General features: G+C 33.1%; 1 long non-coding RNA gene across 1 annotated transcript; it reads right to left on the bottom strand.

Moving 5' to 3' along the window:
* Positions 1–10,170: 10,170 nt before the first annotated feature.
* Positions 10,171–10,928, bottom strand: LOC140829740 (uncharacterized). Its single transcript, XR_012117508.1, has 2 exons — positions 10,844–10,928; positions 10,171–10,684 (listed from the first exon to the last, which is right to left on the bottom strand). It is a non-coding gene; the product is annotated as an uncharacterized lncRNA (long non-coding RNA).
* Between the last annotated feature and the right edge of the window lie 591 nt (positions 10,929–11,519).

The raw sequence follows: 11,519 nt of genomic DNA on the forward strand, positions 1-11,519 counted from the left end.
TTCTGAGTCGCAGGGCAGGCTGCTGAGTTGACACTTAAGGTGGAGGAACATACTGAGGACCTCCTCGTATTAATCCAACTTCAGCTGCCTTGGCTCATTCAACTACCTTTGCGTAGCTCGTAGACAAACCCGGAATGACAAAAGTATAAATAGCAGGATGTAATCCATTCACAAACCTGTTATATTTCGCTTTTGCATTTGCCGCTACTTGAGGTGCATACTTCAACAGCGTAGAAAACTTCGAAGCATTCTGCAACAGACATCGTTTCCTGCTGCAGATTATTGAATTCATTCTCTTGAGCAGTATAATAGGAAGGAGGGGAATACTGCTCCAAAAACTGGGCCTTGAAGACATCCCAAGTGACTTCAATCCCGGCCTCTTTCAATCCAATATCAGCGGCTTCCCACCAAGATTTAGCTCGGTCTTTCAGCCGATACAAAGCAAGTTTCAGTCTCCGAGCCTTGGAATACTCAACAATATTAAACAAGTGCTTGATATCCTTTAACCAGGCTTCAGCTCTTTCCGCACTCTCAGTGCCAAAGAACCTCGGTGGTTTCAGATCCTGGAATCGAGCCATCACAACATCCATGGACAACCCTTCAAATTGTCCAACTATTCTCTCAGTACTGCTACTCACAGTTTCATTTGTGTGATCCATCTACAAATCAAAAGATGAATATCACAAATCAATATCAATTTCATTATCTCATCATCTCATATCGTCAATCTCATCCGATACTTACTCAAATCAAATCAAGTAGGAGCAAGTAATACAAATAAATCAAACACATGCGCACAATTCATTTGTGCCTATTCAAGTGTACACAAGACTCAATCGAGCATTCCCAGCTATGCTCTGATACCACTCTGTGTGGGGCCCTTAGCTCCTAATCGTTATTATAACACAATCTGATTAGGGTTATTTACTCACAGCAGAAAAACGAGTTTAAATTTTCTTTAAAATGAGCCCAAAATATCTCTTCTATGATTTGAATACTAAAAATAGTATTTCATCTCACATCATAAACATGCTCACACATAATCAAAGCCAATCATATACAAACAACTCATACCTTCGGGACATGCCCCGGTATATATATATATATATATATATATATATATATACTGGGAACAAAACATAAAACCTCAACTCAACAGTGACTCCCTACAGAAGTACTCTCTTCGGCCTCCTGATAATCTGGAGTACCTGCCATTGTCCACACGCAAAGACAACAACAGCCCCCTTTGAGGGTGAGCAAAGCTCCGTATTGAACAACCAATCATATATACCACAGATATCTAAACCATTATATATGGTATGTAATGCATGTATGTCGTGGAGGTATCAGGTAATATGCCCATCCACTGAACACATGTCAGAATTAATCGAATGGCTATCAAATCAATGCTCGAGCTGGCACACCGGCCTCAATAAGGGATATTCGTATGATAGCGTCGACAAAGCGCCATCAAATCCCAAATCTCATATCCAATCATCGGGGCCACAAATGTCTATGATTTACGGGTCATATAATACCAACATAGCAATTGTGTTCACAAACCCCAGAATCCAATCAAATCATATCAGGGTATCCAAGGATCATAGCTCAACGTGCATACCATGTACCGATGTATGCATCAAACAATGTGTGTTAACAAAACATTTATTTTATACATCGATATCTCAATCTCAATATCATGTATGCCACATCAATCAACAAATAAGGCATATAGACACATAATCTCATTCCAATCAATCCAATCAAGCCGACATACCTTGAATATATCAGTACAATAATCTATCTACATCAATAACATATTCATTTCAATCAATAAATTCATTCAAATTCAACAATATAAGTTTCAAATATCTTTTGAAACTTTGAAAATTCATATCAAATTGAAATCATAACATAATTCAATTCCGACTTCAATACATGGTTCCTTGTCAGTTATTCTACCGCATATATAACCGACATTTAATTCTCCAATCTCAATTAAATGATTAAAATTCTCTAATTATAATAAATTGAGAATAATTCAAAATAACATCACTATAATCATCTCTCCTTCGTTAAAATCATACACTATTCAACAATCTTCAATTCTAGTATGATTTAACAATTTATCGGATTTATTCCAAAAATCGACGAATTTCGAACATCACCAAAACTATGAAATTTATACCTCAAATCGAAGACCTCGTGTCAACGATCTCAGAACTGAAGTCAGTTCGTCGATTGGATAAACTGATAAGTCGCAAGACCGAAAAGAAATCAAAATCTTATTTCTCTTTCTTCTGTAACTTTCTGAAGAATGAATCGTAAGTTTCATATTTATCAATTTTTTTATTTTTTATTATATTATATTATATTAATAAAATAATATAATATAATATATACTATTTAACATTTTAACATCGGTACATCCCTTTGGACCAGTCAAACAATCCAATTTTTCAAAACTCAAAACATGAAACTTCTATATATTTGAGTTTTCTACGTCATATCCAAATCTCAAATCATTTGGGCTTCATATGAAAAAGATATGTCACTATTTACCATTTTGCCCTTAAAATTAATTCATTATTTTTCAACTTATCAACGAAAATGCCATCAAAATAAATTGAATATTTTGCAACTTATTCATCAAAATGCCATCAAAGCTATTTTAGTCTCTGGGTCTCACACAGGTACTATCAGCGATACCTATGGGATCATGGGGTCACACAAGTATCGAATTCTATGTTCTTGTTGAGAAAATCAAAGTTCAAGGAGCTCAATTTAGCGTTTATAGATTGATGGAAATCAAACAGGTGCTTAAAAAGGAGTTTATAAGCTAATTCTATAAGATGAAAGAAATAGAAGTTAACTTAATTGCTAATTGAGAAAGATAGTGAAACTACCTATTTTGGCTAAGAAGTTTACTAAACTGACAGCTGCCTAATACGTAAGCAAAATTTTGATCTTCGAAATTTTTAATTTTCATTATATGAACAAGACTTGTGTCCTTAATACATCAGTGTTGTCGGATCATCGATCGATACTATAAGGAATTCACAATCATTTATTTAGTGAATTTGGAATTTACTAAATAAATGATAGTATTAGTAATGATGACAACTAATATGTATAAATTATCATAAAATATTATAGAGAGATTTAGAATTAATTAACTTATAAGTTAATAAAATAAATTAAATAGTTGTTATTTTATTTTAATTAATATGTCTATGCATGTATTAAATGTGTATGTACAAATATATTAATGTTAAGATATACACTTTTATATAGATATATAAAATTATGTGTATATATGTTATTAATATATCATGCATTATCAAAATTTTATAAATAATAATAATAATAATAATGTGAGAATTTTATTATAATGGAATTAAAGAATTCTGGAGAAATAAAGATTAGGAATCCTTATGAGAGATGGACTCATCAAGAATCACATTCTATAAATAAACATAAGGAGCATATAACATAAGACAATTTTTGTCCACCAAAAACAACCAAAAATTCCATCCACCCTCAAAGTAAACTTTCGGCCATCACCATATACAGGTAGAAAAATTTTCGGTCAACTTCTTCCACTGCCGTCGTGTCCCGTGCTGCTACATTGACTCTGGATTTTGGAAATTCGGGTGATCAAGGCTCAATGCACAAATCGTTTTCTTCTCTATTGTGATTCAAGTGAGGAACACAATATCTGATCGTGACTGGATTCGACAATCAAGAGGAGATCCGTTCGTAATGATATACAAGAATGGTCATATCCGCAAATCCTAGATTGGTTTGGAGTCCGGCGTTTAAAACGCACAAATATAATAACTAAACATGCTATGGATGATTTAATTCATACGACGCCCAATGATAGTTTCGAATGTCTAAATAAAATTTTAAAACTTCTTCTACGACTTGGATGCGAAAAAACGGTACCCCAACAATAAGAAGCGAGCATAACCTCTTATACGTTCTCACAAATTAGCATTAAAAATATATACATTCTTCTAGTTAACTGCTACAATTTCTTCGCAACTAAAGATCATATAGAATATCCAAGATGTATGAAATTCAAAATATATATTCTCACCATTTAGATTTCAGAACTTAAAATACAAAACTTGTTTGTCACATGTTATATTTACAAAGCAAACACATAATTCCGAAGGCAGAATATGAAGTATGCTTGCCCTTTTTGTACTTCAAATTTCTAAATGTACTTCATCCAAAGTACCTGTAACGTATCGTACTTTTTACTACTTAAAATTTGCGGAAGAATTAAAAAATTTCTTAAATAAATCATGAACATAAAAGTTTGATAAAGTAAACTGTACGTCTCCAAATCTGGTGCAACAAAAGATCTAAAAATTTAAGTTTGACAAAATTATTTGAACATTTTCATAAAACTAAAACTTGGGCGGTCCTCGGGTCTAGTCTCCTGCTCAGTCCAAGCCTGCCCCTTGGTCACCACCCCTAGCCTCCTCATAATCATCCTCACCTGCATCGATCAAGTCTAGTGAGCCTAAAGACTCAAAACGTATAAACTGGAAGTAACGAATAATACGTAATAAAACAACATCCAACTTCAAAATAGAGCGAGCGTACATACTTAAACTTGAACTTGCAATAAACTTGAACATACATATATATCATAGACGTGTCATAATGTGAAACTTTCATAAACATGCTTGTATACTTGTACATAATTAACTTCACCATTTTGTTTAGAGGCATGTTTCAAAGCAAGTGACCCATAACATAATCGTTTGATCAGACTAAACCACAGTATTGGGATGACAGGGAAGATCCACTGCCACATACATGAGATCCCCGATCATAATTTAACGGGGGGATTGGTCCCCGTTCATAATTTAACGCTTTTCAATCCTGATCTAAACCCGTTCATAATTTAACGGGCGGATTGGTCCCCGTTCATAATTTAACGCTTTCCAATCCTAAACATAAATTTGGTCACAAGACATTTAGCATACCTCAAAAACTTAAAATATTTTCTTTTGCACGTCAACATACTTACTTGACATTGAGGTATTTGTTGTATCTCGCTTAGGACCGCTGCTGCACATAATAACATGAAATTTAAATACTTAACTTGCATAACTTAGACGTAGTAATCATGCTTACACACAAGCTCATTCTTTTCCTTAGGACATTTTAAAATTCCCTTGACTCGACCTTGTTAAAACAGTGCATTAAACTATGACATCAAACCTCAAAGAATTCAACCTAAATTTTTCCCAAAAAGGAAGTACACGGACCCCGTGCCCAGGTCCAGCTCCGGGTCCGTGTAGGTATTGTAAAATGTGTGTGCAGAAAAGGGAAGAGAGGGAGCCCGTGCCTAGGTCCGTGTAAGGGTCCGTGTACATACTGTAAAACACACCGAAAAGGAGGAAGGGCACGGACCCCATGTCAGGGTCCGTCAAAGGGTCCGTGTAGGCTCTGTAAAAGGGTCCGTCAAAAGGTCCGTGTGGGTGTCCGTGTAGCCGCGGTAGGAGGAAATCCACGAAAATTTCTGTACATGTGTTGCTTAACGTTCTAGACTCGATTGCACGGATTATGAACCGACACCTTGAAACGACGATATCCAACCTACCACACAATACAACTCAAACATGGAATTTGACAACAAATTGTTTCTTACGACTTCTAATGAGTTCAAGTGCCTATCGACAATAACCGGCATACAATACCAACCCAACATCATACTAAGCATACCTATACGCAGCAACGATCACCCATCGATCCCAACGAAGGCAACAATAAAACTTCAAGAACGCATCAATACATATTTTTTCTGAAAACGCAGTTTGAGAAGTCCCTCGAAAAACGCCATAACTCACTCATTTTTTATCCAAATAACTCGAATTTTATATCAAATCGAAGTTTTCAAAAAGTTTTAAAATTTTCGTGTTGAAAGTTTTCTCAAAATCACGACCGTGAAATCGCAGTATTTAAAAAGACAGCAAAAACGTGATTTTAGATCTGAAAATAGTTTCAAAAGCGATCCAAACATAATTGTTCAAACTTCTACACATCACACATGTATTTTTACGCATAAATAACGACACAACGCATAATATGACGAGATCGATGCAGAAATAACAAAATATACGTGCCTTTGATGTGAGAAACTCACGATATGACGATACCGAAGCGGAGAAAGATACGAGGTCGATCCAGGACGAACATGACACTAAATCCTTGAAGAAACACACGAAAATTTGCTGGAAGATGGAGAGGGGAGGGGGCGGCTGCTGAATGGTAGAAGAACCCTAGTTTTTTTTTTCTCTTTTCAAAATAACAAAATCTGAATGTGTGTGTGTGAATCGATTTTTAGTGTGTGTAAAAATGTGTAAGTGTGTGTGAGTGTATAAAACGTGTGTGTGTTTTTTTAATTAGGAGAAATTATAACTAAATTAACTAGTTAAAATAATAATTAAAGGTTAACACATACTAATTTAATCAAGTTCTTCAATTAAAATAACTACACACTAATTTTATAAAATTTTCCTGTTTAACAAAATAAAATGCACAATGCTAACTTTAAAATTCTAAAATCACTAAATGAATAAATAAGACATATAAAATACTAAAACTTAATAAATTATTTAAAAATATCCCTTCCTAGCTTTTAAAATAAAAATCGCCTTTTAAATTGCCAAGGATCGTCACCGGTCTTTTCCTCGATCCCGTCTCGAATAATCGCGTGAACATAAAACTCGAAAAACATTATAACGTGCATCACATAAACACGAATAATTTAAAATAATACATTTAAATAAGTCATGCATAACTAATACTCATTTTAAATTAAATAAATGAATTAACAATTAAATAATTGCATAGGTTATACGTGTTCTTATTTTGGGTTCTACAGTAACCTTTGCTGGAATCGTACTATTGTTTCATTAATTTTTAGATCTTTTTTTTTTTTTTTGAAAATTAATGGGGGAATTACCAAAATTGTAGCTTGTTTTAGGTTTTGATACTTTTGAGTAATCAATTTTTTTATTATTAAAATAAACTGGTCTTTCTCAAAATGCTTGAAAGCCTGATAACTACTAACTTTATACGAATAAGAATGTCGATAAATAATAATAAATTATAATATTAATGAGGTACAAAAGGACAACAATACTGCACTTAAATATATACGTATATGCCCATCGATTCAGATTAACATGCATGCAAGTTGATCAACTATATTCAAGTGGAGATAACATTTTGGAAGCCACTGGGCAACTCCTGATGACTAGAAATTGATAATTTAGGCTCTTTTCAATTCGGTAATCATATAATTATATACACGTGGAGTCGTGAAAACAATTAATGGGGCACTCAAAATTCCCTCACAGTACATGTATAGTATGCAACATTAACTAGAGATCAAAATCTGAGAAGATTCTCGAGTCAGTACCGATATCGGACTATACCAAATTAATTTTTTATTTAATTTCATTTTATGAAATTAATTAATATACGATAAATTAATAATGGCGAACAATTTTACGTGTGCATTCAATATCATCAACACGGAGACTTTGTTTTATGATATATCGGGAATTTTATCCTCATTTGAGTTTGACAGTGAGAAAAGTCGATTAGATCAATATGTTGACACATATCGGAAAGGATGGGAGCTTTATGATTAATTTTCAAATTTTACTTTTGGTCCATTAACTATGAATTATTTCCATTTTCAGTCTGGAGTGTTGAAATGACGTCAGAAAGTATTGACTTCTCTGATATCATGTCAGAATTTAATCAAATTTTAAAAGTTATGCAACAAAAACAAAATTGAAAAAATTAGTGACTCAAGATCTAAAGTTGGACAAGTTAATAGACAAAAAATAAATAATTTTATCCTTGTTTTGAGGTTATTTTGATAATCTTTCCATTTATGTTCTTCGTTTCTCCGTGGTCATTTAATACTTCAGAATTTTCTCTCGATGCATTACTCTTACCAAACACCAGATTCGTATTTAAGGTCATTCGTAGAACATCATATCGAAAAATGGAGACAAGTGTAACTCGCATTGCATGCTCTGGCGTGCGGCCGGGAACTTCACATATCTTTTGTCTAGTGGTAAGAAACAATGATGCCCTCTAAACTACTTTTTTTTTTTTGTAATGGTTCAAGTAGAATGCATTATGTATTCCATCTAGACAATGACCCCAAACTGGGAAAGTCGTTGCGGATTTGAATTTTTTTATGTCAAGCTTCATATGTAACAATATAATTTTCCTACAAGTTTTTTTGTTTCAATTGATCGAGTTTTTCGAACACAATAATTTATAATAATTATATTTATCTAAGATGTTCGATATTTACCGCAAGTTTACGGATTAACTTTAGATTTTGATATATCACAAATTTACATCAAACACAATTCCTTAGTTAAATAAAATGATAAGTGGATATATTAATAATTATGAAATTGGAAATAAAAGGATGAAATATAAACAATAGAAATACTTTAAAATAAAATAATGAACAGATAACGGTTAGGATCTCGATTCACCTACTCTTTAATATTTTCTAATGATTTAATTTAAATTCATAAGCCATGTTTTTTTTATGGGATTCCCTAATTTGTCAATATATATACTCTGTCTAGCACTATTAATTTCATTATATTGTTTAACAATTGCAACCGTATTAATGAAATGTGGAATCATTTAGCTATCGATTTTTGATCTACAATTATCAACATGTACCAAATCTCATATGTATTTGCAATTTTTAGATCCATGGATTATGTTATTCTATCATGTTACAAAATTACTCTCAATCTCAATTATAACATATAAAATCACTTTGATGTTGACCATGCTCTCAAGATGCAATAAAAATCAATAACACAATCAAATATGCTCAATAATAAAATCTGGTTTTTTTATTAAAAAAAATGATTATTATATGCATGAATTTTATAAAGTGATGGAAATATGAAATGTTGAAGGAAGTGAGGTAATTTACTAATACGATGATACGATAATACGTAATGCCAAGGCTCAGTTGATGGATGAGAGTGTCCGCTGATGTCCCCGCTGTCCAATACTGGGGTTACATGTAGATGGATCCATCGACCTTCAGCTAATACGATATTCACAATTAACAGTCTGAATTCAACGAAAGAAAAACGTATATGTAGATGAAAATGAATATGATTTATGAGGATATGAAAAATTTTTATGTTTATGCATTGTTCATGAAATGTTATGTTACATAAAAATATTTTCACTGTTGCATGTGATTGTTTGCGTATTACTTGTTATAAAGATTAAGGTTTGGCGAGTCTTTAGACTCTCTAGGAGTGATGGATGCAGGTGAGCATGATATTGATGTTAGCGGAGGTCTTGATGGTTGATCTTACTGGACTGAAGGATTGATAGGGAAAATAATATTACATGATATCAAGTATTGAATTGATAAACCTAATTATGTTATATGCCTTTTTTGAAGGATTGATAGGGAAAAAGATTTTAAAAATGAAATCTTTGAAAAAATTTCACACTTCATTGTTCACGTGTCCGATGTCACATTAGTAATCGTTGAGTTCTTCGGACGGGGACAGACGACATAAAGCTCGATTTATTGGATGTTTGGGAGGGGTGTTCTCTCTTTTAGAAATATTAATTTTCTCCCGCTTTGGATCGAGACTGATTCGCAAGTGGCAATTAATGTCATTCATGGATGAAAATATCTTAGGGAGCTAGAACTTATAGTTACTGCTATTCGAGCATTGCTGGATTGAATTCCATGCTACATCACACGTATCTACAGCGAAGAGAATCAGGTTCATCGCTTGGGTCATGAGATTCGTTTCCACAAAATTTCTATAAGGTTTTTGACGTAAATAATAGGCTAATTTTTTGCAATAAAATTAGGATAAAATAATTTTTTGGATCCATTAATTTTTCCTCTTATTAGTTTTGATCCACTAAATTTTCAAAGTTTGATTTTGATACAATAACTGTAAATTTTGATGTCTGTCATTCATGTTGTGTCCGAGTGCTGATATTACACTAGAAAATATTAATTTAACACAAAAAAAATGCCGACGTAACATCAAAATTTGTTGACTTGTGTGATGCTACGTCAACAATTTGAACAAAAAAAATTGTAAGTCTACCATCTCTAGCAAAATATGAAACAGTATTATAGCTATGCATCATCTATTGGAAGTATATTACCAATAGAAGTAAGCCAATCTTTCATCTTACATGCATCAAAGTACCATGTCACAATTTATTAGACTGGGTAAATCTTACAGCGACACAAAAGACAACACTCGTTTACACACCACACACATATGTAATATTCACATGCAAGCACATTATATAGATATATTAAACATATAAACTCCGTTATATCTTACATCGCGAACAACGTCCAGAATCTATATAGTCTTTAATTGCGTCTGGGCTTTGGCCTTTCTGCGCTATTAAATACGCGATGATTGTTGTCGAGGTCACCAGATGTTCCTTCTTCATCTGATGCAGAAGTAGCATACTTCCCATCATTCTCAGTGCTTAAAAGGTGTCGATTCTTGATGGGAGGCATTGTTACTTCTGCATGGGCTTGGAAACTTGCAAGTATGAGTACACAAGCAAGAAGAATAGAAATCGCAAACTTCATAATTAATGAAACCTGCCGAGAAAAAGGAATTCATTATATAAATATATCAGAATAGATTAAACAAACCCTATATTAATGATAACTGGTATGTAATTTTTTAATCCCTAAGAAAAAAAAATTTTTTTTACGAAAAAGTAGGGTTTCAGAGCTATGCAGATGATGGAAGACTACCTGTTATTTTTTTAGCATTCAGTATTTTTGTATTACTTCGTGATACAAGGAAATTAATTCTCTAGAGTCGCATTATATAGTGAGAATAATTCACTGTATTACATTTGTTAGTGGCAGACCAGGTAGAAGCACTGAAGGAACTATGATTTAAGTAGTGGATAATGCACCCAAATTACAATGTAATAATAAGGGATTTTTATAGTTTTAATTTAATTTTCTTTATAATATTATGTGTTCCACGATTTTGGATGGTTTACGGTCCATGACCCGAATGACACAGGGAATTGGGCTGCTATTTTGATTACCACCAACATAGTTGCATAGAGCATAATTCAACTCTCTCTTCTACTCGTTTCACAGCTACTAAGTTAGCTTTTTCTCCGATTTCTTCTGTCGATTAATATATGCAACTGCATTGTTCTATGAAATAAAATGGAGAAATTTTGGATTCAGCTCCATGAGCCTCCGAAGTCGACCTCGTTTCATTTGCATTAGTACGCATTTCATACATCAAAATTTTCGACTAGTTTAATTTGTTTTCTCAACAGTTTTCTTGCTGAATATTGATTGTTTCTAAATATTTAGTCAGGATAACCGAAATTATTGCCGTCGTCGCTTTTGACTCAGACGGGATCGATAAATTAGAGGTAAAAAACGTAACAACATCTTTTAACGA

The sequence above is a fragment of the Primulina eburnea genome, chromosome 4 (genome assembly GCF_022965805.1).
Source record: "Primulina eburnea isolate SZY01 chromosome 4, ASM2296580v1, whole genome shotgun sequence".
NCBI classification, from domain to species: domain Eukaryota; kingdom Viridiplantae; phylum Streptophyta; class Magnoliopsida; order Lamiales; family Gesneriaceae; genus Primulina; species Primulina eburnea.